Genomic DNA, 27,501 nt, shown 5'->3' with positions numbered 1-27,501 from the left:
CACCACAATACTGATGACTCAAAATCAGACGGACATGTTGGCTGTGGAGTAGTAATTGGATCTGATATTCACAGCTATCGTCTGGAGAGCTCTTGCTCTGTATTTACTTCTGAGCTTACAGCTATCCTCTGTGCTCTTCAGAAAATATCAGTTTCAACTCGCAGCAAATTTTGTATTTATAGCGACAGCATGAGTTCATTGCAAACGCTCTCTAATTTACACTGTCAGATACACCCAGTTGTTCATGAAATATTCATTCTTTTGCGCACTATTCCCAGCCATGGGTTCCCAGCCATGTGGGGATTTTTGGCAACGAACTGGCAGACAAAGCTGCTAGAGATGCCTCCTTACTTTTGCAGCGCCCTCTTGCTTTTTGTGATATCAAGAGGTCTTTTGCTAATTTCATATATGGATTATGGCAGGAAATATGGGATCAAAAAGTCAATAACAAGCTGCATGCTGTTAAACCAGAAATTGGTTTGTGGTCGTCTCTGCCTTTGCGAACACATGAAGTGAAGTTGACTCGTCTGCGTGTGAGACACACCCGTTTTACACACAAATATGTACTATTCGGAGAAATGGCACCTACATGTCCTACTTGCAATACTGTTTTTAGTGTTAATCATATTTTTATTGAGTGTCCAAATTTTAATATTCAGCGTATCCATTTTTTTAAACACTTCATCACTAACAATGTCAAACTTAGTGGGACTAAAGCCCCATGGAAATATTTTTCAGTTTTTAAGAGCCATTGGTTTTTACGGATATATCTAATTCTTACCATTTTATCTAATGACATTTTTTAACTTTTTACCATGTGGAATTCAATCTTTTAATGTAATTCTTTTTAAAATCTTTTGATACAATTATTTTAACGTAGTTTCTATTCCATGATCGTCAATATTCGAACCATACGACTGACGCAGTTTAGCCAATGTTGGCTCTTGCGGCACTAAAACTCATAACCAACCAACTTATGATTTTGGTGGAGGCTCCTGGAAGAGATCCCAGACCCTGTATTTACTATCAACAGTTAAACAAAATCACTCTCACTATGTACTATTATCTTCCTAATTTGGAAGATAGAGTAGAAACTGTAGCAGCTGCAACGTATATAACGGTGCTGGATCTTTCAAAAGGGTATTGGCAGATACCATTAACACCAAGGGCCCAACGCATAGCAGCTTTTGTAACAAGTTTCGGATCATACCGCCCGCTAAGACTTCCTTTCGGACTTAATAATGCTCCATATTTTTTTAGCAAGACTTAGGTGTTTAAAGGATGCGAGGAATATGGAGTACCCGACTTGGATGACATTGCGATTTACTCCCATTCTTGGGATTCTCATCTAAAACATTTAGAAACTGTCTTGAAAAGAATCGAAGCCGCTAACTTGACTCGGAAACCTTCCAAATATAAATTTGCCCAAGATCACGTTCTTTATCTAGGACATACAGTAAGTCAAGGGAGCAGACGACTTTCGGAGACCAAAGTACAGGCTGTCGTAGACTTCGTAACACCCAAAACGAAAATTGATATACGAGCTTTTTTGAGATTATCAGGTTACTATAGTAAATATATACCAAATTATTCAGTTATAGCAGCATCATTGACTGACGCCCTTAAAGGTAAGTGAAAAAAGGAGAGATTATATGGACCCAAGAATCAGAGGCGGTGGTAGAGTCTTGCCAACCGGGGGGGGCAAGACATATCCGACAGGGGGGCAATCACAATTTCCCTAATTTGGTTAGAAAATAACTCATAATAATCAATTTTTACATTTAATTAAAGGAAATTAAGTATTTTTTAGCTTCTTTTTTATTGAGATACTGACCTTTCTTTCATTGATAAAAATTTACGAAGATATTTGCAAAAAAAAAAAAAAAATGTTCTCAGTTTTTTTTTTTTTACTGACCTTTAAAAAATTGTCAATATTTGAATCTATATTTTTATGATATTCTTAAGATTTACTTGCACTAAGATCTAATTCTGGAAAAAATACAATTATATTTATTCTAGATTGTAGTATATAGATAGAAACACAGGCTGAGGTAGAATGCGGTGTCATTGCAAATTAAACAAATGTTGCAAATTAAACAAATGTCAATGCAAAATGTTCTCATCGTGGAAGCTATTTAAAATGAATGTAGAAATTATATTCAAAAAGTTTTATAAAAGAAATTTTTTAGAAATCCAGCATGATAAATAAAAAGGAATATTTAGTGTTTTGGCCAAAAACCAATTTTTCCCCCTCCTTTGTATAGTTTCTTACCTAAAATAATTTTCATAAGAATTGCAACAACGAGAGGGAATTTAGATATATTTCGAAACCGAGGCGAATAAGCGAGCGCCTACAACAAAAATTTAATATAATTCGGACACGGACGATATAGAATGCCGAAAAGATACAATGATGTTTCTTAAGAAAGTTGGTGAAGATATTTTGTAAAGATATGTAGAAACTTAACTATTTTATGTAAGATTGAAAGCTAAAAAGCTATCAGACTTAAAAAGACAAAGCGTTTTATTAAAAAACATTTAGATCTAGAATATGAACTCCTCTATCTTCATTTTTAAGCACGTGTTCTTGTGGTTAAGTACTTGTTTCCCTCAAAGCTATTGCAAGCTAATATTCCTTTAAAAAATTATTTTTATCCCCTCAGTTGCATGCATTGGTTTTTCTTAACCACTTCGTATACAATGACGAGTCTGGATCGTGCATCGAATTACTAAATTTTTAATCTACAATTAAGTGAAAGTATTGAGTAATTTAAAATGCAAAAATCACTTGAAAACTCATCAGTGCCTCAAATTTTATATTATATTAGGAATTAAAATAATAATAATTGTCTTTAATAAGATATACCAGTTAAGTAAATTCGTATGTCAAGGTATTAATATATCATATATGAATATCCTACGAATAAATATTTTAATCAAGACATTATCATTTTATCAAGATATCTTTATCTAAAGTCTATTAAAAATTTAGAAGCACCAGAAATTATATAGATTTTACTGTAAAGAGAATTTATAAAAAAATGAAAAAGAAGTTTTTTTAAAAATACTTTTTCCGATGACATAGTTATAATACTGAATGCAGAATCTTAAGAATTTAGGTAGTAATTTATTTAACAAATTTAGCACATACTTGGATAAGCTCTCAGCGTAGCTAAAAAGCTACCATAACATATATTTATTTTTTGTCGTCATTTTCAGTCGGTAATATTTCTTTAATAATTGTAGCCAGTAAATTAGATTGCATAAAAAAGATATTTTACTGTTAAATAATTTACTTATTCCAGTAATTTATAATGAATTCACATAACCTGGCTACAGCAACCTAACTCTTCTTAGCATGCATAAAATACAAGGGTATCGAGAGAAAAGAGTGTTTATTAAATTTAGTTTAACCATAAACTAGATTTTAATCAGAGAATTCTCAGTGAAGTAAAATAAAATAAATTTACCAATTCATCACCGAAGAAATAACAATTAGATAAAAAAAATGATTCATTTTATAATCTAAAATCTCATAAAATGATTCATTGAATTCCGAATTAAGGAAAACTATCGCCCTATTCATGTTTATAATGGCACGTGCCATGGACAAGCTCGCTGACGAAGTCAGCGATTTTAAGCCAAGGGAGCGTCTCTTGTTTTAGTAGCGCTAACTAGGGCCAAAAGTATGTCTTAGCTACTCACGCATCACATTCGCTTGTACAACCCCTTTTTACAGGGAGGTACATTCACACATCTCAAGGTAGAACAGATGAAGAACAACCATGCCCGATCCGGGACTCGAACAAAGGACGCCCAGGTCACGGGGAAGACGCGCTACCCCTATACCAGGACGCCGGCCGTATATCTTGTGAAATATAAAAGTATTTTTCCCTAATAATTCCATTTGCAAATAATCGAAGTACTCGATAAAATTTTTTTTTCTCATAACTTATGATAACATCTTAGCCGAAAGACAAATATAAATCGGTAAAAAATGTGACTTCTTACTCACTTGACACGTTGTCGGTTATTCTGCCAAAAGTAATGCAAATTATTAGCCGAATGAACATTTACATAAGATGTCTGAAAATTAGCGAACTTCCATCGTATTCATTTCATAGTCGGCAGAATGAGATAACTTATTCACCCTGTCGGATATACTGCCAAAAGTAATGCTAATTAGAAGCTTGATGAGCGGCATTTCAATCAAAAGCCTGCAAATGTGTGAATTTAACTTCTACATCTATCATATTGCGTTCATAGTCAGGCGATCAAAAATCGTCCGCAAAATACGGCATCTTATTAACCTGACACCCTATTGATTATTTTACCAAACATAATCAAACCGCTTTAACAGCTACTTAATTGTTTACAACATATTAATTTTAAGATGGTTTTTAAATTTTCATATTCGAGAATGTGTGCTTTTCCACAACCATTTTGAAGTAGTGAAAAATTTTGCCGACGAAACTCTCAATCTCTCGCCGACGGAGGGGGAGTGGTTGCCGACAGGGGGGCAATTGCCCCCCCCCCTTGCCCCCCTGCTAACGCCGCCTCTGCCAAGAATGTCAAAAATCATTTCAATCTTTAAAAGAGAAACTCGTAAACAAACCGGTACTTTATTCACCAGATTTTAACTGTGAATTTATCCTCCAAACTGATGCTTCACAAACCGGAGTTGGAGCAGTAATGACGCAAATAGATGATAAGGGAGAAGAACATTCAGTTCTTTAACTTAGCAAAAAATTCACCAATGGTGAAAAACTATACGGAGCCACTGAGAAAGAATGTGCTAGTATCAATTTCGCTGTTAAAAAATTGCATTATTATTTAGATGGAAAAAATTTAAAATTCAAACAGATCATAACCCTCTAGTCTGGTTATCAAAGAACTGTAATTCCAACCAACGACTAATGCGATGGGCATTAGCCCTTCAATCACTTAGTTTTTGAAATAACTCATAGAACAGGCAAAGACAATAAAAATTGAGATTGCTTAAGCCGTTTAACAACTATGTAGGTAAACTATAAAAAAATCATTATGTGCGTGTAAGTGTTTTTGTTTATGATTTTGTGTAATTTCTTATATTGTTTTTGCCTCAGTATTGTTTGTAATTGGTACTCACGCCACTTAACAATTTAGTGTATTTCCCTTACAGTGCAGCGAAATTTGAACTTTAAAATTGACTGTATTTACAGGAAGAACTTTTCTTTCAGAAAAGACTTAAAGGGGGGGGGAGGAGTCTGTACTGACTAGCGCCCTCTATGTACGAACTCTAGAAAAGACCAGAATGAGAGACGCGATGATGGAGTGATGTGAAAATGGTGTGTGGTAAAACGGTGTCTGTGATGTGTTTCGAAGAATATGGCCTCCTGTTAACAAACGGCCCATTTAAATGCTGAAATCACTTTATATCTTTATATATGTGAAATTGTGATGTGTGCAATTAATTAATTATTAAAAAAATATTGCACTAAAAGGTTGTTGATCATTATTGCTCTCAAGAGACTTCACACATATTGCAATGCAAACTTAATAATAATTATAATAAGTTATTTTTAAATGTATTAACTGTGTTAAAACTTTCCTTTACGTTGCCAGTTACTACAGCAAGAGCTGAGCGTTCTTTCAGCAAATTAAAATTAATAAAGAATTATCTTCGGTCGAGCATGTGTTCATAACGCTTAAAGGCACTTGCTGTATCAAAAGAGAAATTCCAAAAAATTGTAATTTTTTTGAAGTAATTGATGTATTAGCAAAAACAAAATCCCGCATTAAATAAACATGCATTAATAACATATGTTCGAATTTGTATTTTTTTTTCTTTACAAAAAATGACCCCAAATGACTTCTTGCACCCAGGCAGCTTTAAAGAGAAGACCGGCTCTGGGAAAAGGCAACTGTTTTTGTTTGAACTAAAAATTGCATTCCAAATTATTTTTTGAAATTTCTACTTCTTCACATCCTAAAAGTAGAATTTTTAGCATTTTGAATAAATTTGTTATCAATAAAGAAAATAATTAAAATACAAAATAATCGCTGAGTACACAATTTCTTTTAAAATGCCATGAAATTCTCTTGTGTTATTTTATCAGCCTTATAATTACAAGAATATTACATTGATAGTATTAATATTTTTAAGATTTATTTTGGCTATATTCGACCAAAAAATATTGAACTTCAACAGAGGATTAAGTTCTGACTTTTGACAATAAATCCATTGTGAATTTGCAAAAAAAAAAAAAAAAAAAAAAAAAAAAAAAAAAAGGTTAGTAAATATGTTTCATTAAAAAGAGATGCGTTTTTTTCAAACTATGCAACATATTCTTTTAATCCCTTAGTTTTGGGATATTTGTTTTCCTAAATTAAATAAATCACTACGAAATTGACTCTAATAGAAAAATAATCAATCTCTTTATTTTTAACCATAAATGTGTGAGTTTAATTCTTCAATATAATTAAACATTTTATTGCTCATGAAAGTATACTCAATTTTGACTATTTAATGAGCTAATTAATAAGTATATTAATGTTAAATTTAATTTAAATCTTATATTTTAACAAAAATATACGAATTTTTCGCTATAATGTAATGAGACAATTTTCATATTTCTTTTAAAGATGTATTTTTAAAAAAATAATAAACCTTATTTAAAAACATAAATCTTATTAAAAACCAATTTAAACATAAATGTAGAAAAGAGTTCAAATATCTTTTTCATCTTCTTTACAATGCATTAGTACACATTTTTAATCAAAAACCACATTTTTAACTTCCTTTCTGACCTTCTTACTGGCAATTTCGTCATAAGAAGAGCGACCATTATAATATTGAAGTTTTAGGAATTTTTTTGCATTCTTTCCAGGCGGCGGTGTTACCTGTTTCTTTCCAGTTAACACAAATTGGGTTTTCTATCTATTCCTATATTTCACAGCGGTCGTCTCCACATTTGATACATTTGAACTTAATTCTGCAGTTCCTGGTCGTGTGGTAGAAATCTACCTAGAAGTAAATAGTGACAGATGATTTTTTCTTATATGTTTCGATTTGGATTCTTAGGTAGTTGATATATTTTTCGTTGTAGATGTTGGAAACATTGGTTGTTTTCTTCGACTCTAGCAAGAAAATCGGATAAAGGGTTTTCTCTCGGTAGTTTCTCAGCTGAGTAATTCTATTTTCTGAGCATTTTCTTGTAGTTAATTCACTTACAATGTGTTCTTTGACAGCATCTGCCTGTAGTTCCTTGATAATTACTTTAAAGGGTAATTCTTCTGGGTTTCATGAGATGACAAATTCCTCTTTCCTATCGTTTAGAATTTCAATTATTTTTAGTCTGTCTTCCTCTGTTTTAGTTTGGATATTGACCATTTTCCTGGTGACTTCATTTTTAGCATCTGGGACTTTTCTGTGGATTTGATGTAGGACAATATTAAAATTGCTGCATAATTTCATGTTGATGGCAGATGGTTTCTTAATGCTGCTGTCAATACTGGGCTTATTTGATACAGAATCTCGAATTTAATCGGTGTTTCTATAGATTTTCTCCTTTTTCCGTTATCTGTACTTGGTTACGTTTTTGGACAATACTTCCTGGGAATTCTCATTTTCTTTGTATTCTAAAGTTCTTCTTTTAGCATTATTAATGTCTATTTCCAAGTCATTCTGGATTTCTTCATACCGGTTTTGTTCTATTTCCATTGGGGAAATGCTCTGTTCAATCCTATCGGTTCAGATGTTACTCTTTTTCGTTAAGTTTTTGTATCGGGTTTATGGCAATAGATGGTGCTGCATGGCTACTCAGAGAAGCTTTTTTGGTTGTGGAAACGTTAGGATTTTAATATCGATTTTTTTTTAAGTTGGGATATAATTGAGATGTTGTATAATAGTCAGAAATTTGACTTCTCGTACTGTCACTGCTATGGGTCTTTTCCAACTATTATAAGTCTACTGAAGTCCCACACTGAGCTTCAGAGATGTTTACAACATCAATCGGTCTCTCCTCATTACTAGAGGATGCGACAGAACCTGGCCTGTTATGGTTCCCCTGTAAGAGATTGTTAACTCTCCAGTTGCATGTCCCGAGGATTCCGCGGGTTGTCAATCAGTCCATTTTCTGTTGCATCCCGCGTTTTTCGCAGTTTCGAGTGTTTATTTTTACGATTACAAATTTTTAATATGTTATATTATTATCGTGTAACATATAGTATCAGTTCACTTCCTTTGAAAAATATTTGAACTCTTTTGCAAATATCGCATCTAAATAGCGATTTTAAAGAATTACGCAGCCAGAGGGTTTAAGTTTCGGTAATTACCGTAAGAGCCCCTTGGGCTATGTTTTCTTCTTCCAGGGCCGGGAGTCCGCTGTCCTCTGCTTTGTAATTTCCCCAGTGTACTAGCCACTTTAAGTAGATCGTGTTTCGGCGTATTTTCGAGCATGCTCAGTAAGTGTTCTAGATCTCAATACATGTTTAGTTCTGATTAATTTAAATGGGAAAGTTATTTCAAATCCTTTGGCCGTTACACTTCGATTGAGCTAATAATAGTGATTCAAGTTTTTTCACGTAAATTGCATTTTCTTTACAAAACTTTTAACATTTACTGATAATGATCTCCAATGACATTAATGTTTTTGAAAATGTAAATAAATTCATGTTAAAGGTTTTTTTTTTTTTTTTTTTTTTTTTGCTGGAAACGTTACAACTCCAGGAGACAAGAACGAGAGCACGCACTATTGGTGCGCTCTGGCGTCTCACTTCCTGGAGTTGGTCGCTTCTTGTCTGGTAATGCGATTTTGAAAATCATGCACTACGCAGTGGGCAATTCTCTACTTTCTTTTAAAATACTTTTCAATGAATAGCACTGAATCACAGCCTTACTGCAATAAATAATTACAGTAGGATTAATATTAGGATCAAATTTGTGTTCCGTATCAACCAATATTTTTTAGCTCTCCATTAATATTTTTTTAATAAACACTTAAAATTCATTTCATCGCCTAGTATAATATTCAGTTTTGTTTGACAAACCTGTTGAAGATACATACAATTTAATTCTGTGTTGAAATTTTAAAATCGTATTAGTTATCATTTAATTTAAAAAAGAATGTGGTTGTAAAAGATTGCAAATACTATAGCGAATAGCCGGGAAACAGAAATTCTACTACGTTCCTTATCACAGGAATTACATTCAGCGCAATTTACAAATATATCGAAAGATCATGATTCATTCTTTAAACCGTCCCAATAACTGGATTTAATGACCCATCCATTTAAAAAAACCTTTAATTGAAAACTAATAAACAGCTACTATCCCCCTCCTCTCCTATATCGGCAACAACAAAACGTGATGTTTCAGAGTTCTGCGAGGTGACAAAGGGGTCACAAGAAACCTCCACATAGAATTTGGAATAGCAACTTATAATTTGTGGATTTGATGGAAAGATTAAATTTAATTGAACTAGTTTAGACGAGCGCATAAAGCTCTGATGTCATGATTCGTAGAGGGTTTTTTCCCAATCAAATTTAATAATAAAACAATATTTAGACTATTTATGAGCGATGGTGAACTTTAATTGAATTATGATGCTCGCGCCTTTCTATTGAAGACAGTTTTTTTTTTTTTTTTTTTTTTTTTTTTTTTTTTTTTTTAAATTTTGCTTATTTAAGTTTGAAAGATTTCTAGAAATTTCAGGCTTGTATTAAGAAATAGTTATCTAGTTACGAAACAGGAATAGTTTTGAAAAAACTTTAATTTTTCAGATTGGCAATAGTGCAGCTAATCATTTGTCTTCTTAACGACGGGAAATTAAGATATATGTTGTCAATTTCAACTCTTGTCCTAGAGCTAGGAGCAGTTGGATCTTAGGGTGGTCTTTAAAGCAACTGGTTGCGAATCTGAGGTATTTTTTCAAAGAAATTAATTGACGTTCTCCTAATAAATTTCGGAACAGGTTCAATTTGAAGTCATTATGTAGTAATCCTTCTCAGGTACAGGAAGCATTAACAATCGGCATCATTTTTTTGTTTTTTGTTTTGAAAACTTGCAACTTCTTAATGTTGCTGGCAGAAATGCCTCCCCAAATTTGTGGACAATACGCCATAGCAAGTCTTATAAAATTGCTTTGTAGAGCAGAAGCTTGAGTCTAATCGATAGTTTACTCCATCGAGTAACTAAACTTTTGAGTTTAACAATCGTATATATAGCTTTGACAAGGACGTCTTTAATAGACTATTAAAGGTTAATGTTGCATCATTTGTATTCATTTACACAGGGGATGGGCGCTGGCAGATAATTTGGATTGATCTGAGATCAGGCATTGTCATTTTTTGGGTAAAAATAAGGCACGCGCATTTATTTCGGTTTACTTTTATTTTCCAGTTGATGAGCCAGAAATGTAAAAAGGTTACCTAATGTTGTTGAGTTTCTACAATTGTAATTTTTTTTTGTATTGTTTGGGAATGGCGGTATCGTCTGCAAATATTGCTAAGTAACAATTATCTATTATTACCATTGACATAAATGTTGAACACAGCGTATGTACGCTGTTCAAATTTTATGGCAATATAAACAGAGGTCGCGACAAAGGTTTGCCAACGGGGATAAGCCAAATCCAACAGGGGGTAGCACAGTTCCTCTAATTTGTCTTTAAAATAACTCATAATAATTATATTTTCATTTAATTAGAAATTAAGTATTATTTAGCTTCTTTTTTTAAATTCAGATACTGACTCTTTCTTTTCATTGTTAAAAATTTACAAAGATTTTGTTAAAAAATATTCTCACTTTTACTGGCAATCAAAAGATTGTCAATATTTGCGTCTATTATTTAAGACTCTTGAGATTTAATCGCACTGAGATCAAAATTTCGGAAAAAAAATATAGTTGTATTTCATTTAAGTTTGTAGTATATAGATAGAAACACAGAATGATGTATCATGTTAAATGAACAAATGTGTGCTGTTATCATGGAACCTATATAAAATTAATGTAGAAAAAAATTCAAAAAGTTTTATAAAAGAGTTTTTAGAAATCAAGAATAATAAGTAAAAAATATTGGATGTTTTCTCCAAAAATCGATTTTTTTAGCGTAGTCACCTACCTAAAATAATTTTTACAGGAATTGCAACAATGAGCAGGAATTCAGATGTATTTCGAATCTAAGGTGAATAAGCACATGTGCACAACAGAAATTTACTATAGTTCGGACAAGAACAATATAGAATATGGAAGAGAAACAAAGATGGTGATTCTTAAGAAAATGTGGGAAAATACTTTGTAAATATATGTATAAACTTGCTATTTTATGTAAGATATGAAAAATGTATTTGTGAAACATAGATTACTTAAACATTAGGTTTCGTATGTATTTATTTTTCAGTGTATATTTAGGATTAAAAAACTAATGCATTTTATTAAAAAAACAACATAGATCTTGTATATGAACTCCACTGTCTTCTTTTTAGATACGTGTTCTTGTAATTAAATACCTTTTTCCCCTCGAACTACAGCAAGCTAATATTCTTTCAAAAAATAGAGTTTTATCCCCTCAGCTGCATGCTTTGGTTATTCTTAACCCCCTCGTATACAATGACAAGGTTGAATTGAGTATGAAATTACAAAATTTTTAATTTTTAATATGCAATTAAGTGAAAATATTAAATAATTTAAAATGCAAAGATCACTTGAAACACATCATTACCTCTCATGCCTTTATATTATTCTAGGGACAAAAATAATAATAATTATCACAAATAAGATGAACCAATTAGAAAGTCAATTCGTATGTCAAGGGATTAATGTATTATATATTGTTACGTATTTTTCTACTTCCGCCGCCGGGTTCGTTTAGATAGTAGTAGTGATATGGTGTGAAAACACCATCAGCAGGCGACAATAGAAAACAACGATGTTTATTTACACGAAGAACACGAGTGCAAAGAAGACGAATACACAGACAACAAATATTTGCAGCTGAGACCAACACAGGATAACACACAGCAGCATACTACAGATGACAGTATCCCTCAAGTAGCAATCGTCCACAGTACACAAAGCGGCTAGACAGAATCCAGCAAGAGAGGTGATCCTGGGAACTTCGCTCTACCATCTGTCCAACTGCTGAACTTCTCTCGCTTTAGCTGCCGACTCACTACTTCTCAGAACTGGCTACACACGATATACGACGCTGCCTCCACAGTAGACAACAGGATTCGGCACACAGCAGATCAGTACTCGCCCCACACAACGCTGGTAATTCGCCGTTGTTTCGCTATTCTCTGGAAGACTCGTTACTTGTCGGCGACTCCGACTGCTCGACACCACAATGCAGCTTGAGAGTGCCGGTCTTTTATAGTTCCGGGAGGCGAGGCTAGAATCTTCTAGACCAATCTGGGTGTATCTCGGTTCCTTAGTGGATGGATCGTGAAAATTCTTGAACTTTCGAGTATTATCCATTTTGTCGCCAAAGTCGCCAAATGGTTACCAAGTTTGCCGCCAAGCTCTGGGACCACTGGCTCGGCATCCGACAGCATCTAATACGGATGACTGTAAATCAGTCTTTCTTATGATGACACTATCGGTGCTGGGAAGCCAAATTACACGTTTGTAACAATATGAATAACAATCTTAATCATCTTTTTATCAAGACATCCAAAGTTTATTAAAAATTTAGAACACCTGAAATTATATAGATTTTGTCTCGAAGAATAATTGAAAAGAAAAATGAAAAAGAAGATTTTTAAAAATACGTTTCCCGATAATATAGTTGTAATACTGAATACAGAATCTGAAGAATTAATTTAGTGCAAACTTGGATAGCTTTTTTAGTGTACTTAAAAGGCTATTATACCACATATGTTCATTTTTTGGTCGTCAATCGAAGTCGGTAATATTTCTTTAGTTAATAAATTCAGCCTATCAATAACATTGCAAGAAACATATATTTTACTCTTAAATAACTTTAATTTACACCTATACAATTTACTTATTCCAGTGATTTATAATGAATTCACATAATCTGTCAACAGCAAAGTAATTCTTTTTAGCATGCATATTGCACAAGAATGCTGAGAAAAAAATGTTTTATTAAATTTAGTTTAACTATTAACTAGATTTTAGTTAGAGAATTCTCACGATGAAATAAATAAAATAAATTTATCAATTCGTTACCGAAGAAGTAGCAATTAAATGAATAAAATGACGATTAATTTTAGAATTACTATTCATTGAATAAAAGGGGAAACAACTCTATCGCCGTATTCATGTATAATAGAAAAGTATATTTCCGAAATACTCGATGAAATTAATTTTTTTCTCATAACCTATGATAACATCTTAGCCGAAAGACAAAGATTACCGACAAAAATGCGACATCTTATTCACTTGCCAGATTGTTAATTATTCTGCTAAATATAGTGCAAATTATAAATTGAATGAATGACAGTTAAATCAGATGTGTGAAAACCTGCGGGCTTAACATCGTGAGTTCTTAGTCGACCGATCAAAAATTTTGACAGAATGCGATATCTTATTCGCTTTGTCGGATATATTATCAAACGTATTCCAAATTATGAGCTTGGTGAACGCCATTTCAATCAAAAGCTTGAAAATCTGCGGATTTAATTCCTTTGTGGTGAAACTAATGCCTCCAAGCGACTGCTTACCTTTGCGCATGCGCAAGTAATAGAGTCGCCAGATGAGAGCGGATGTTTGAGGGATTTCCTGTTTGAGGAGAATACGCTCAGACGATATAAGACGCAAGGTGTAAATAAAAGTGTGTGGATTTTAATCGGAATGATTTCTTCGTGTTTTATTTCTGAAGATAGAATTTTAGCAACCTTCTGATAACTGCAATTTATTTCCCATACCTTCGACATCCATCGCATTACGTTCTTAGTCGGCTGATCAAAAATTGTTCGCAAAATATGGCCTCTTATTGATTTGCCATCTCATCAATTATTTTTTCCAAATCCAGTTAAACCTCTTTAACCGTTACTGGATATTTCAAATGTTTACAATAAAGCTTTAAAGTAGTTTTTAAATTATTATATTGGAAACTGTGCAGATATCTCTCCTCAGCCATCCTGAAGTGGTGAAAAGGTTTGCCGACGAATCTCTCAATCTCTCGCCTACACGGGTGGGCAAGCGATCGCCGACAGGGGGCAGTTGCCCCCCCCCTGGTAACGACTCCTCTGAATATAAATCTAGGTAGAAGATTTTTAAACATACGATTTCTAATTTGAGCTAATCCAGGCGACTCGTTCGTCTTAAGAGTTTTCATAAACTCCATAATTTCAATCAGTCCAACAGGAATTAGGTTAGTTGCCTATATCGTTGAAAGGGAACTCTCCAATTGAAAACTTTATTGAACTGAACAAAGGAAACATGTTGAAACATGAATCAAAGTACACTTCAAATTGTTTCTTTGTCTTGGTTATCAGCCAAGACATCCGCTTTCACAAGGGGGGGGGGTGTAAATCTACCTAGGGCCTGCCTTCTGGGGGGTGAGGCGGGTGCTATGCACCCGGGCCCCGCGACTGAGGGGGGCCTCGCCGTGATTAAGAATTAAAATAGTGTTCTGAGCAATAATAGCGTTTACACGTACTGAAAGTATACAAGTTTGTTTCCACGTGGGTGGGTGGGCGTCGACTGACGCTGTTATTAGGCAATGATCGCAGTGATACCTATAAAAAAAGGGGGGGGGTTGATTTATGAATAAAGAAATCCCCTTCAGATATGTTAAGACAGAGCGGCGACAAGAATGAGTCTGGGTTCAAATGGACTTGCAAATCATCAGCTATATGGTTTTTTTTCTGCAACTAATGTAATATTTCTTATGCGTGCAAGCATGTATGTTTGTTTATATTAAGTTGCTCAAACCAAAAGTAAAACGAAGATAAATTAAACGATCAACTCCTAGCAATGCACATTGCATTACTACTTTACCGGCCATGAACGGAATGAAAAGAATCAAGGAAGAAGTTTAAATACAGCAGTCGGTGGATTTGGATATATTCGAAGTTCATAGTATATATTATAGGCGAGTGCAAGTACGCAAAATACTGTTAATATAAGGTAAGTAGATTTACAATACTTATCTAACCTAGTAGGTAATAGCTTATAATATAGCATATAATAATTTGATAATTCATTCTATAAACTGCTTAATACTGTTAGACATAACCATTTCCACGCCAAGGAAATATCCCTCTGGATGTCAAAAAAGAAAATTATCAGAAAAGAAAAGCTAAACTTCAAGAAGTCACAAGTATATCTACTTTTTTGGCTACGAAGTAATTCTGACAAAGGAATTGCTTCAACTTCCGAAATTACAATTCAAACTTCAACTGGGGAAAAAAATTCCGCTCAAATTACATAGTCTTGCCATGAAAATGTTGAAGAATCGTGTGTTTATACAAATGTGACCAAGCCGGAAAATAATGACGAAAATGACAATAACAAATATGATCACGAAAGTATAAATGAACCTGATTTATGGTCAAGTATTATAATTGATAAAGTTAGAATGTTTTGTGCTAAAATCGGACCTGTGCAACACAAAGGAGTTTTTGCTAAAAATGCTGAAGGTGCTAAAAAACTGAATGCTCCATTACATACATTTAAAAAAAATGCCAACTGGTGAAACTTAACTTCGCAGCTGGTTAATTTATTCAAAGACGCAAGACTCCGTATTTTGTTTTTGTTGTATATTGTTTTCCAAAAGAAGAAACGATCAAACTACACGATTTATAGGTGACTATAATAACTGGAGAATGCTGTCAAATGTAATCCAAGATAATGAACGCTCTAGTTGTCATATTAATTCGTTTATTGCTTGGAAAGAATTATTAAAACGACTAAATTTATGTTCTACTAGTGACAAAACAAATCAAGTTGATATAAGTAAGGAAACGGCACGACTTAAATTACTATTTCGAAGAATTGTAGATATGATTCTATTTTTAGCGTGTAATAATCTTCCGCTTCGAGGAATCCACGAAATAATAGGTAAGCCTAATAATGGAATTTTTTAAAGTTTAATCGAATTTTTAAGTAAATACGATCCTGTGCTAATAGATCATATAAGCAAAATAATAAATTCTAAAATATAATTGTGCATCATTTAGCACAAAGGTCACAAGAACAAATTATTTCTGCGTTAGGAAATGAAGTCCTTAACAAAATTAAACACGACATAAAATCAGCTATGTAATATCCAAATGGATTGTACTCCTGATATTTCCCATAAGGAACAAACTTCAGTCATTATTAGATATGTAAATTTTGAAGAGAAAAGGTTAACTATAAATAAGTCATTTACAGGGTTTATTGAAGTAACTGATCTGACTGGTGAATGACTTGCAAAAACTCTATTGGAAAGATTAAGCGAACTTGATTTAGATATTATGAATTGTAGAGGGCAAACGTACGACAACGGTAGCAACATGAAAGGGGAATATAAAGGTGTGCAGTCTAGAATACTTTCTCTAAACCTGCATTCAATTTATGCCTTTATAACACTCCTTTAATTTATTAATTTGTGGTGCCACTTCCGGCAGTATATATTGTAATAAAATTTTGGGGATATTGCAACGCTTATTTTGCTTATTTTCTACATCTTTAAAAAGATGTGAAATTCTACAAAAGCATTTAAACATTACTCTTAAACCATTATTTTACTCTCGTAGGGAAGCCAAAATAGATTCGGTAAAATCTGTGTATACACAGTTTGAAGAAACTTGTAATGCCCTAGAAGAATTTATTGATGCAAATAACGATAATACAGCGGTATCTGAAGCTAAAGTTTATTAAATGAAGTACAAGAAATGTCATTTATTTTATGTTTATAGTATTGTTTGATATATTTTCCAAAATTAACACTATCAATTAACTATTTCAAACAAAAACAATTCTTCTTGACCCGGCATTCAATTTAATTAATAAAATTAAAACTGAAATTCAAAATTTAGCACATTTTTAGACGAAGCAAAAGTATTAGCACATAATTTGAACATTTTCCTGTGAAACAAATTCGAAAAAGGAAAAGATTTTATTCCGATTTAGCAAAAGACGAAGTTACAAAGACCCTTTATTTTTTTAACACTGTAATTGATAGTATTATTGTACAAATAGAAGATAGATTTAAAAGTTTACCAAATAACATTTCTCATTTTAAATTAGTCACTGATATAAATATTTTAGAAAAGCATAAATTAGAGAAATGTTCCAAAAACTTTGTCAAGTTTTATAACAAAGATATAGATGAAAACCTAATCCAGGAAATGGGGTCAATTCACGGTCACGTGTCAGGTACCAAACAAACCGTTTCCGTTCAATTTTCAACCCTTCTGCGCATGTCGGGATGTCTGCTGATAACGTTGATAAAACCATAAATTTAGTAAATGCTACGCTAGCCGATCAATTATTAAAAACTTATGATTTTTTTTTAAAGATATTATTTTGAATTATTTTCTTCACATTTTCGTAGTTATATAATTTTATTTCTTATATTAAAATTTTAATTAGTATTTTCCATGGAATTATTGTTTTTGCATAATTAATTAACGTCGCTTTTTAATTCGTTCTTTATTCTTTCCTTTCCCTCCCCCTTTTTTTATCCAAAGGATACATTTTGCCAAATGACTATGGAAGTGTTTTTGAAAAATTACATATGTTCTTTTTTTACATATTATTTAAATATTATTGAATTATAAATCTTATAAATATAGTTCTTTTTTAAAATAAATTATTACTCTTAGATAAGTTAATATTTTAAAGCTTACTAGTAAAATTATTACATTTTTTTTTCTTATGTAATAATTTTTATTAATATTGAGACTTAGATGTTTTCAGTTTGTTCAGAGGAAAGAACATAAAATTCAAATTAGTATATATTGAATAAATTATGTTTACAATTTTGAATTATGAAATATAAAAGGTATAGATACCTTTATTTAAATCTATGCAACTTATGAATCAGTTATTTCATTTTAATTTGTAGAGATCATTAAAGGAAACAAACAAAATTACAGTTTCATATTTTTTATTTACACATTACAAATATATAGATATAGATAGATAAAATATATATGATAATTATTTGAAAAAATGTGATCAAATGGATGTTTCAATGTACTCACTAATTCAAAAAACTATTTATCCACATGTATTTTCCTAGACACTTAGAAATAATATAAACACAGTATGACAAGAATGTCAATGTAAATGATGAAATCAATTTTATTCAACAGAAACATTCTAAATACTAAACAACAGTTTTTTTTTTATCACGAATAAAATATATATGTCTATTATGTTGAACAATATACTTTTAAAGCAGAACATTTATGAAATTTTTTTTAAATGTTAAAGTTACATCGATAAAAATTACGTTGAATGAATATCATAAAATAAAACATACAATACAATAAATTTAATAAACAAGAATAAGGTCATGATAAATATATACATATATAGAGAGAGAGAAGTTAAATAGGATATAAAGAGTAGTTGAAAGAAACACTTTTATGCTTTCACAGAATTTTATAATTCAAAATTGATATGTTAAAGAAATAGAAGAAAAAAAAAGTGAGACATGCATGTAGCAATGAAGTTGGGAATAAAAATTATATAATAAATGCTGATATGGAAATTGATTTTCAATGAAAAGACCTGTATTTATTAAAGCAGAAATCACTGAGGTGCACAATGGTATAACATGATATTATGATGAAAGTCAATTTCAGTTTAAATACAATAAACTATTGACATTTCATTTTTAACAAAAGAAAAGTTGTTTGATATAAATTCACTTTGAATCCATCACAAATCTGCAAATATAATTTGAAAACTATTAATAATGATTTCTGGAGCCATCCATTTTGCTCTTTTGTTTTTAGACATGATTACCCAGCAATAACTGAATAACATGAATTACTAAAAGGTAAAGAAAACTCTAAGGTTCATAATAAAAAAGTAAAACCTCATAATGCATTTTATTACAATGCCAAAAACTAAAAATCAAATGCAAAAATTATTTGATATTAATTAATGGTTTTTATACTTAACTAATTTAAAAACTTAATTAAATGACATGTGTTTTCAAAACTTAAATATATATATATATAGCATTCAATTTATCAAATTAAGAGCATGTTTAATAAAATACATCAATTATATATATATTATAACAGTCAATAAGAAAATTAAATTTTCAGGAGTTAATAAAGATTTCACTTATTAAATAAATCTTTAAGAAAATTGTTCACATCCACCTAAGTTCAGCATTATAGCAGTTGTTATTTTTGCAGCAGAAGTTTGTTTACTTATATTAATTAAATTTAGATAAGAGTTTTTAGAAAATGCAATGTAATATTCATGTAAACATTTTAAAACCTTCTAAGCATATTCAAAATTATCAGAAATTTCATCAAATGTGAATTAGAAATGCTCTCACGATTTTGTTTGATTGTTTTTGTTGGCAAATCGCTTACCGATTTCTTTTTTTCGAAGAATTTTTCTAAAAAATTACTGAAACATTTGCGATTACTGGAATTCCATTTACGATTTAATAAATGAACACACACTGAATGAATTCTTCAAAATGATCGAAGCATATCACCGACTTCGAAGGCTTGAAAAAATCTATACCAAAGGTACCAACCCTAGGTAGGATTATTGAAAGGAAAATAAGAAAACATTTTATCATGACAGTCACTCTTGTGTGTCGCATTAAAGCATCCATCAGCACACCAGTATTTCCTCTTTTAACACATAATAAGAGGAAATAAAATGACTCAAAAATTATAACTTCAAATGTAAACAAAAGAATCCGCTTCATACTCGGCGGAGAACGTTAATGGCAGACTAATCGACGAAAGCGGTGCGGATGAAACTTAAATGCCATGCGCGAATAGCTCATGACATGTGACTTTTACGTCACATGAATTGACCCCATTTGTTTGCTATGGGATTTGATTTTGAATGAAAGAGATGTAAATAACGCTCAAGACATATTGCAATACCCACTAAATAATAATTATAATGAGTTATTTCTAAATGTATTAACCGTTTTAAAACTTTTCTTTATGTTCTCAATGGGGTCAATTCATGTGACGTAAAAGTCACATGTCATGAGCTATCCGCGCATGGCATTTAAGTTTCATCCGCACCGCTTTCGTCGATTAGTCTGCCATTAACGTTCTCCGCCGAGTATGAAGCGGATTTTATTGTTTACATTTGAAGTTATAATTTTTGAGTCATTTTCTTTCCTCTTATTATGTGATAAAAGAGGAAATACTGGTGTTCTGATAGATGCTTTAATACGAAACACAAGAGTGACTGTCATGATAAAATGTTTTTTTTTTTTTTTTTTTTTTTTTATTTTCCTTTTAACAATCCTGCCTAGGGTTGGTAGCTTTGGTATAGATTTTTTCAAGCCTTCGAAGTCGGTGATATGCTTCGATGATTTTGAAGAATTCATTCAGTGTGTGTTCATTTATTTAATCGTAAATGTTTCAGTAATTTTTTAGAAAAATTCTTCGACAAAAAGAAATCGGTAAGCGATTTGAAAACAAAAACAATCAAACAAAATCGTGAGAGCATTTCTAATTTACTTTATTCATATTTGATGAAATGTTTGATAATTTTGAATATGCGTAGGAAGTTTTAAAATGTTTACATGACATTTTACTACACACATGCATTTCATTGCATTTTCTAAAAAATCTTATCTAAATTTAATTAATGTAAGTAAACAAACTCCTACTGCAAAAATAACAACTGCCATAATGCTAAACTTAAGTGGAAGTGAATAAATTTCTTGAAGATTTATTTAATAAGTTAAATCTTTACTAACTACTGAAAATTGAATTTTCTTATTGACTGTTATATATATAATTGATGTAATCGAAATTGTAAACATAATTTATTCAATATATACTAATTTGAATTTCATGTTCTTTCCTCTGAGCAAACTGAAAACACCAAAGTCTCAATATTAATAATAATCCTTACATAAGAAAAAAAAAATGTAATAATTTTATTAGTAAGCTTTAAAATATTAACTTATCTAAGAGTAATAATTTATTTTTAAAAAGAACTATATTTATAAGATTCAACATTCAATAATATTTAAATAATATGTAAAAAAAGAACATATGTAATTTTTCAAAAACACTGTCATAGTCATAAAGCAGCACCAAACGAATTAAAAAGCGATGTTAATTAATTATGCAAAAACAATAATTCCATTGAAAATACTAATTAAAATTTTAATATAAGAAATAAAATTATATAACTACGAAAATTTGGAGAAAATAATTCAAAATATTATCTTTAAAAAAAATCATAAGTTCTTAATAATTGATCGGCTAGCGTAACATTTACTAATGGTTTCATCAACGTTATCGGCAGACATTCCGACATGCGCAGAACGGTTGAAAATTGAACAGAAACGGTTTGTTTGGTACCTGACACGTGACCGTGAATTGACCCCATTACTATAGCAAGTACTGAGGTTTTCTCAGTAAATTAAATTTAATAAAGAATTATCTTCAGTCAAGCATGTGTTCAGAACGCTTAAATGCACTTGCTATATTAAGCATCGGAAAAAAAAAAAAAAAAAATTGCAAAAAATTGTAATTTTTCTAGAGATGCATAATCCACAATTTTTTGAATAACAAATAATTTTGCTATTGTTATTTTTAAATATTTGTTCCAAATATCTGTTATTTCAATCATATTATTAATTAAAAATTATTACTTAATATTAAATATAAAATTTATTAATTGTAATTAATACTTAATTTGCTAATTTAAGTAACGTGTGATTGAATTAATTTATCTATTTCAGCTTACTTCTTAAATTTGATTTTTTTCAACACTATTTATTTAATTTCTTTATTGGAGTAAACCATTTTCTAAAAAATTTGAATTAAATATATATGTCATTTCTTTAAATTGTTTACTTTAGTTCTATATTCTACCAATAGATGGCGCCAGCAGTAAATGGAATATATGCAAAGTCAAGTCACAAGCAATTAAAAACGATTTGTAGGGAATAGTGCATCATCAAATGCGAATATCGGAAAGTCAAGGTTACTCTCATGAAGTGGAGCGGCGACTTCACACTTTCCAATGAAGTCACCGCTCCGATAAATTTCAGTGATATGCAGTTCAATGATACGATAATTCCAATAACCGGTAGGGATGACGAATATTTTAAGAGCGGTTATTACGTAACCAATATCAAAAAGTCACAAATACAAGTGATCAATACTTTTCAAAGAGGGGTGTGATTCAAATCCTTGATACGATCTTACTGGTGATATTTCGATTACAGGTTTTGGATCACGATAGAAAGTAACAATCGATACGATATCAGTGAAATTTGCCGGAGCAGTGACTTCATTGGAAAGTAACAATCGATACGATCTGTCCAATGGAAGCTCTCGAAAGAAATCTGTGATTGGATTGAAAAGTGAACGGATCGGTTATTGGAATTATCGTATCGTATAATTGAATTTCATATCATTGAAATTTATCGGAGCGGTGATTTCACCGGAAAGTGCGAGGCTTCACTGGAAAGTGCAAAGTCACCGCTCCACTTTACGGGAGTGAGATATTCGTATTTGATGATGCACTATTCCATACAGATCATTTTTAATTACTCGTGACATGATTGACTTTAATTACATGTATTCTGTTTACTGATGGCGCCATCTATTGGTAGAATATAGGACTAAAGTAAACAATTTAAAGAAATGACATATATTTTTATCTCACCTTTTCCAGAAAATGGTTCACTCTAATAAATAAATTAAATAAATAGTTTTGAGAAAAAAAAATTTAAGAAGTAAGCTGAAACAGATAAATTAATTTAATCACACGTTACTTAAATTAGTAAATTTAGTATTAATTACAATTAATAAATTTTATATTTAATATTAAGTAATAATTTTTAATTAATAATGTGATTGAAATAACAGATATTTGGAACGCATTTTTAAAAATAACAATAGCAATATTATTTGTTATTAAAAAAATCGTGGATTATGCATCTCTAATAACCGGTTCGTTCTCTTTTCAATCCATTCACAGATTTCTCCTTTTCTGTTTTGTTCTAGAGCTTCCATTGGACAGATCGTATCGATTGTTACTTTCCAGTGAAGTCACCGCTCCGGTAAATTTCAGTGATATCGTATCGATTGTTACTTTCTATCGTGATCCAAAACCTGTAATTGAAATATCAACAGTAAGATCGTATCAAGGATTTGAATCACACCCCTCTTTGAAAAGTATTGATCACTTGTATTTGTGACTTTTTGATATTGGTTACTTAATAACCGCTCTGAAAATATTCGTCATCCCTAAGCCTACCCCATATTCTTTTCAAAAGCGAAATGGGGTGGACGGTTTTCTAAGAATCACAGACTTCTCTACAGCTCATAACAATCTACCATACTTGGCTCCGGGGTTACGGATTCAATTTGTTCGATCCGCAATTGCCTCAATGATTAAATTTCAAGACTTTCACCACATTCTGCATTTTGCGAAGTTCTTGTTTGTGGGTCACGAAAATGTTGCCGAATTCTTCGAAATAATTTTGGATTGGATTTTTAATTCGATATCCGAAATAGGGTTTAAATTCAGCCAGCTACTATCGATTCGAACACGCATGAGCAGAAACTGTACAGTGGCAAATATTATACCTATATCGTCGCAACCTTCATTCTGCACATGCGTGACTGAAATGTTATAACTGGCTGAGTGTAAACCCACCTTAACTGTATTTGTAACTAATTAGTCGCTTCAAACAAACAGATGAGAAGCTGTCAAAATATATGGTGCGGTCGGTGTTTTTTGGACTTTCGAACCGAATCTGTTTTTTTAGTATATTATGAAAATGTTCTGAATTTAATGTACATTTGAAAGCATTGTGGAAAGAATTTTATATACAGTAAGTTTTTAAATGAAAGTATATTTTCATGTCTATTGTGAAAGTAAAGATTTTCCTGATTAGACTGGATTGTTCAATTTCCAAATTCATTGTCCCAGTTAAAAAAAGTGTCCTAGATTTATAGCAATTTTGGATTTTATTTCCCGTCGTGTCAATGGTAGTCCGAAGTTTAGAATTCAACTAAATTACTTCATACCGCCATTATGCATCCAGTACCGCCATTATTATGACGATATTGCTTCGCTCAGTTATGGCGGGGTGATCGGCTGTACAAAAGTACCGCCATAATGCATTTTTGAAGAATAAAATTTTGGCAGAATGATCGATAGCTTACTGCCTTCAGTTACATGTGAATTTCTTTTAATATTTAAATCTTAAAAACCACAATATTTATTTATTTGGTATTCGTTTTATAGTTAATACCATCGATTTTCAGTTTATTTTTATTTATTTATTATTATTATTATTATTATAGGCAGTAAACGACATAAACATATGTTGAATACGATCTGAACCAAAACAATGAAAAGAAGGTTAATTTTGTCATTTTATCAAGATAATGCAAAAGAGTCCTATTGCTGATTTTTTAATAACCAAATATCTTTTTATAAAAAAATCATGATATTATTTTTAAAGTCTAAGTTTTCTCCCTCATTTCTGCAACCTATGTTTATATCATTTGTTTAGAAAAATATGTTCAGTTGAATATATGAACAGTATAAATTGCATGTCTCTCAGCAAATACACTTATCTACTTAAAATCAAGATATCACCTCAGGCAGGCAGAGCTGGCCTTCTCTATAAAGGGGCCTGGGTGCTAGAAACCATTTGGGGCCCTAAAGTTTTTCTGTACGATAAAAAAATTACAAACACGAACATATTGCATGTTTATTTAATGCACGATTTTGTTTTGCTATTAATTACTTCAGAAAAATTACAATTTTTTGTAGTTTATTTTTCGATGTTTAGCATAGCAAATGCATTTAAGCGTTCTGCACACATGTTTGATCAAAGACATTTCTTTATTAATTTCAATTTGATGAAAGATTACTCCGCCTTAGTTATGGTAACTGACAATGTAAAGAAAAGTTTTAACATAGTTAATACATTCAGAAATAGTTCAGTATAATTATTTAGTATGCATTGCCATATGTCTTGTGTGCTATTTACATCCCTTTCATTCAAAAACCATAACAAACAGAGTTCGTGGATTGGGTTTTCTTCTACATCTTTGATATAAAACTTTACAAAGTTTTTGAAACATTTTTCTATTTTATATTTTTTAAAGTTTTCATAGCAGCGAATAATTTTAAATACTTTTAAATTCATATTCTATCTATACAATAAAAATATCAATTAGAGTGTTAAAATATAATGTCTAAATTCCTCTACCAGGTTTTCTATAACTTCAAATTCTCTTTATTTTGGTACATAATCTTTTTCAAATTCGTTTTTTAGGAAAATGTTCTGAAATTATGTGAATCACTTTTGCTCCATCTAGAAAGTGTGTAAAATTTTAAATTTCAGTTTTAAGTTTATTTTTAACTTAATGCGTGACTGAAAATTAAAAGTAAAGAACAACTGTTTTTGCTTGAAATAGTTAATTGATAGTGTTAATTTTGGACAGTATTGCAAATCATACCATTAAACATAAAATAAATTGCATTTCTTGTATTGAATCCAATAGACTTTTAGGTTTGTATACTGCTGTATTATTGTTATTTGTGTCAATAAATTTTTCTAGGGCATTACAAATTTGTTCTGTGTTTACATTACATTGCTTTAACCGAATGTACTTAGGCTTCCCAAAGAGTATCGCATAATGATTTAAGGCTAACATTTAAATGCATTTGTAGAATTTCCCATCTTTTTTGAAGATGCAGAACATAATTAATATGAATGTTACAAAATGCGAATTAATAAATTAAGAGTGTGATAGGTAAGCCACATAAATTCCACGAGGGTTTTGAGCAATTATTCTTGATTGTACACTTTTATATTTCCCTTTCATGTTGTTACCATTGTTCCTGCAATTCATAATATTTAAATTAAGCTCAATTAATCTTTTCAGTAGTTTTTGCTAATCCTTCGCCATCATATCAGTTACTTCAATAGACCCTATAAATAACTCATTTAAAGTTAATTTTTTCTCTTAAAAATTTACCTATCAAATAATGATTGAAGTTTGTTCCTTATGGGAAGTATCAGGAGTATAATCCATTTGGATAATGTAGTGCATGGTGGTTTCTTTATCGTCTTTAATTTTGTTAAGAATGTCATTTCCTAAAACAAGAATAATTTATTCTTGTGATCTATGTGCTAAATGTAGCACAATCTTATTTTTCAAATTTTTCAGATGGAATGTTCATTGTTCAGAATATTATTTTAGTGTTTGATCATGTTGGCCCCCTCAATAGCGAGGCCCTGGTGCATAGCATCCACTACATCCCCCAGATGGCTGTCCCTGCAGGCAGGAGATTCACATCCCATTTACAAAGTTGCAATGGAGTAATGAAAAAGAAAGATGTTATATTTTGAATGTGCAAAACAATTGACTTTTCCTTAGGAAAGAAAAATAAAACATTTATTTTTTCAAAATCAAAAGTTTTATATCAAAGGTTTTACACTTGAATGAAAAGAAAAACAGTATAGATTAGTGCTACCATTATATTTGCTTTGAAAACTATTTGAAATCTATTGTTTTTGATTTTGTTATAGAATAATTCACCAAGAATACTGTACTTCCAAATAAATATCTATTACAGTCATGATAATTTTATCTTACAATTATCAGCTATAATATCTTTTAATTTTCCCTTATTTTAATATATGTAAAAAAAAAAAATTCCTGACCTTTTTCTTTCTTCCTTTTATTTATAGATAATTTTGTATTGCTTTATAAAGTAATGAATCAATTAAAAATTAATAATAACAATATTATTATTAAAATTTGCTTTAAAAATTCATTCTCATTTGGTTTTAATAGGAAAGTTCAATATTATTTTCCTTATTATTCAGTTAGTATTGAATTAAATTTTTCTTTTATCACTTATATTCATTGTAAATTCATCTGAATTATCTAGATTAGCATAGAAAATATTTTTTAATTTTTAATCTTGAAAAACTGTCATGAAGCTCCAGTGGCATAATTAGATTCAGACAGATTAGGCAAGTGTGCTGGGTATTATTACTAGGGGGTGTAGAACAAAAGAATCAGCAGTATTTAAGATAAATATTTGTTTATTTAAGATTTATTTCCTGAAATTTTAAAATTTTAAATGGTTCTAGTAAAGTTGAGAAAATTTTAGATTTTAAAAAGAAAATTAGTTCTCATGGGGATACTTACAAAGATCTGGATGGTTGCCCAGGGTTATCGCCAAGTAGTAAACAAAGCAAGCGATAGCTTACTGAAATTCTCTTGAAGTTCTTGACAAATAGAAATATGTGTTATTCCTGCTTTGAAAGGATCGATTGTCGTGTAGAAAGAAATACTTATACTTTTTTGGTAAAGTATGCAAAGTTAGCTATCAATAAATTAATT

The 27,501-nt window shown here is 31.0% G+C and overlaps 1 long non-coding RNA gene across 3 annotated transcripts in view; it reads left to right on the top strand.

Moving 5' to 3' along the window:
• The first annotated feature begins 23,781 nt into the window (after window positions 1-23,781).
• The window catches only part of LOC129960254 (uncharacterized), a 39,957-nt gene continuing 36,237 nt past the window's right edge, over window positions 23,782-27,501 (top strand). For 2 of the 3 annotated variants that reach the window (XR_008783565.1, XR_008783563.1), the window contains exon 1: window positions 23,783-23,960. This is a non-coding gene — a long non-coding RNA (uncharacterized LOC129960254). Of the gene's footprint in view, window positions 23,961-27,501 lie in introns of all 3 variants that reach the window. The other variant, XR_008783564.1, reaches the window with a different exon arrangement.

The sequence above is a fragment of the Argiope bruennichi genome, chromosome X2 (genome assembly GCF_947563725.1).
Source record: "Argiope bruennichi chromosome X2, qqArgBrue1.1, whole genome shotgun sequence".
NCBI lineage: Eukaryota > Metazoa > Arthropoda > Arachnida > Araneae > Araneidae > Argiope > Argiope bruennichi.
Note: the sequence above shows the minus strand (reverse complement) of the source record. Positions and strands in the feature narration are given on the sequence as shown.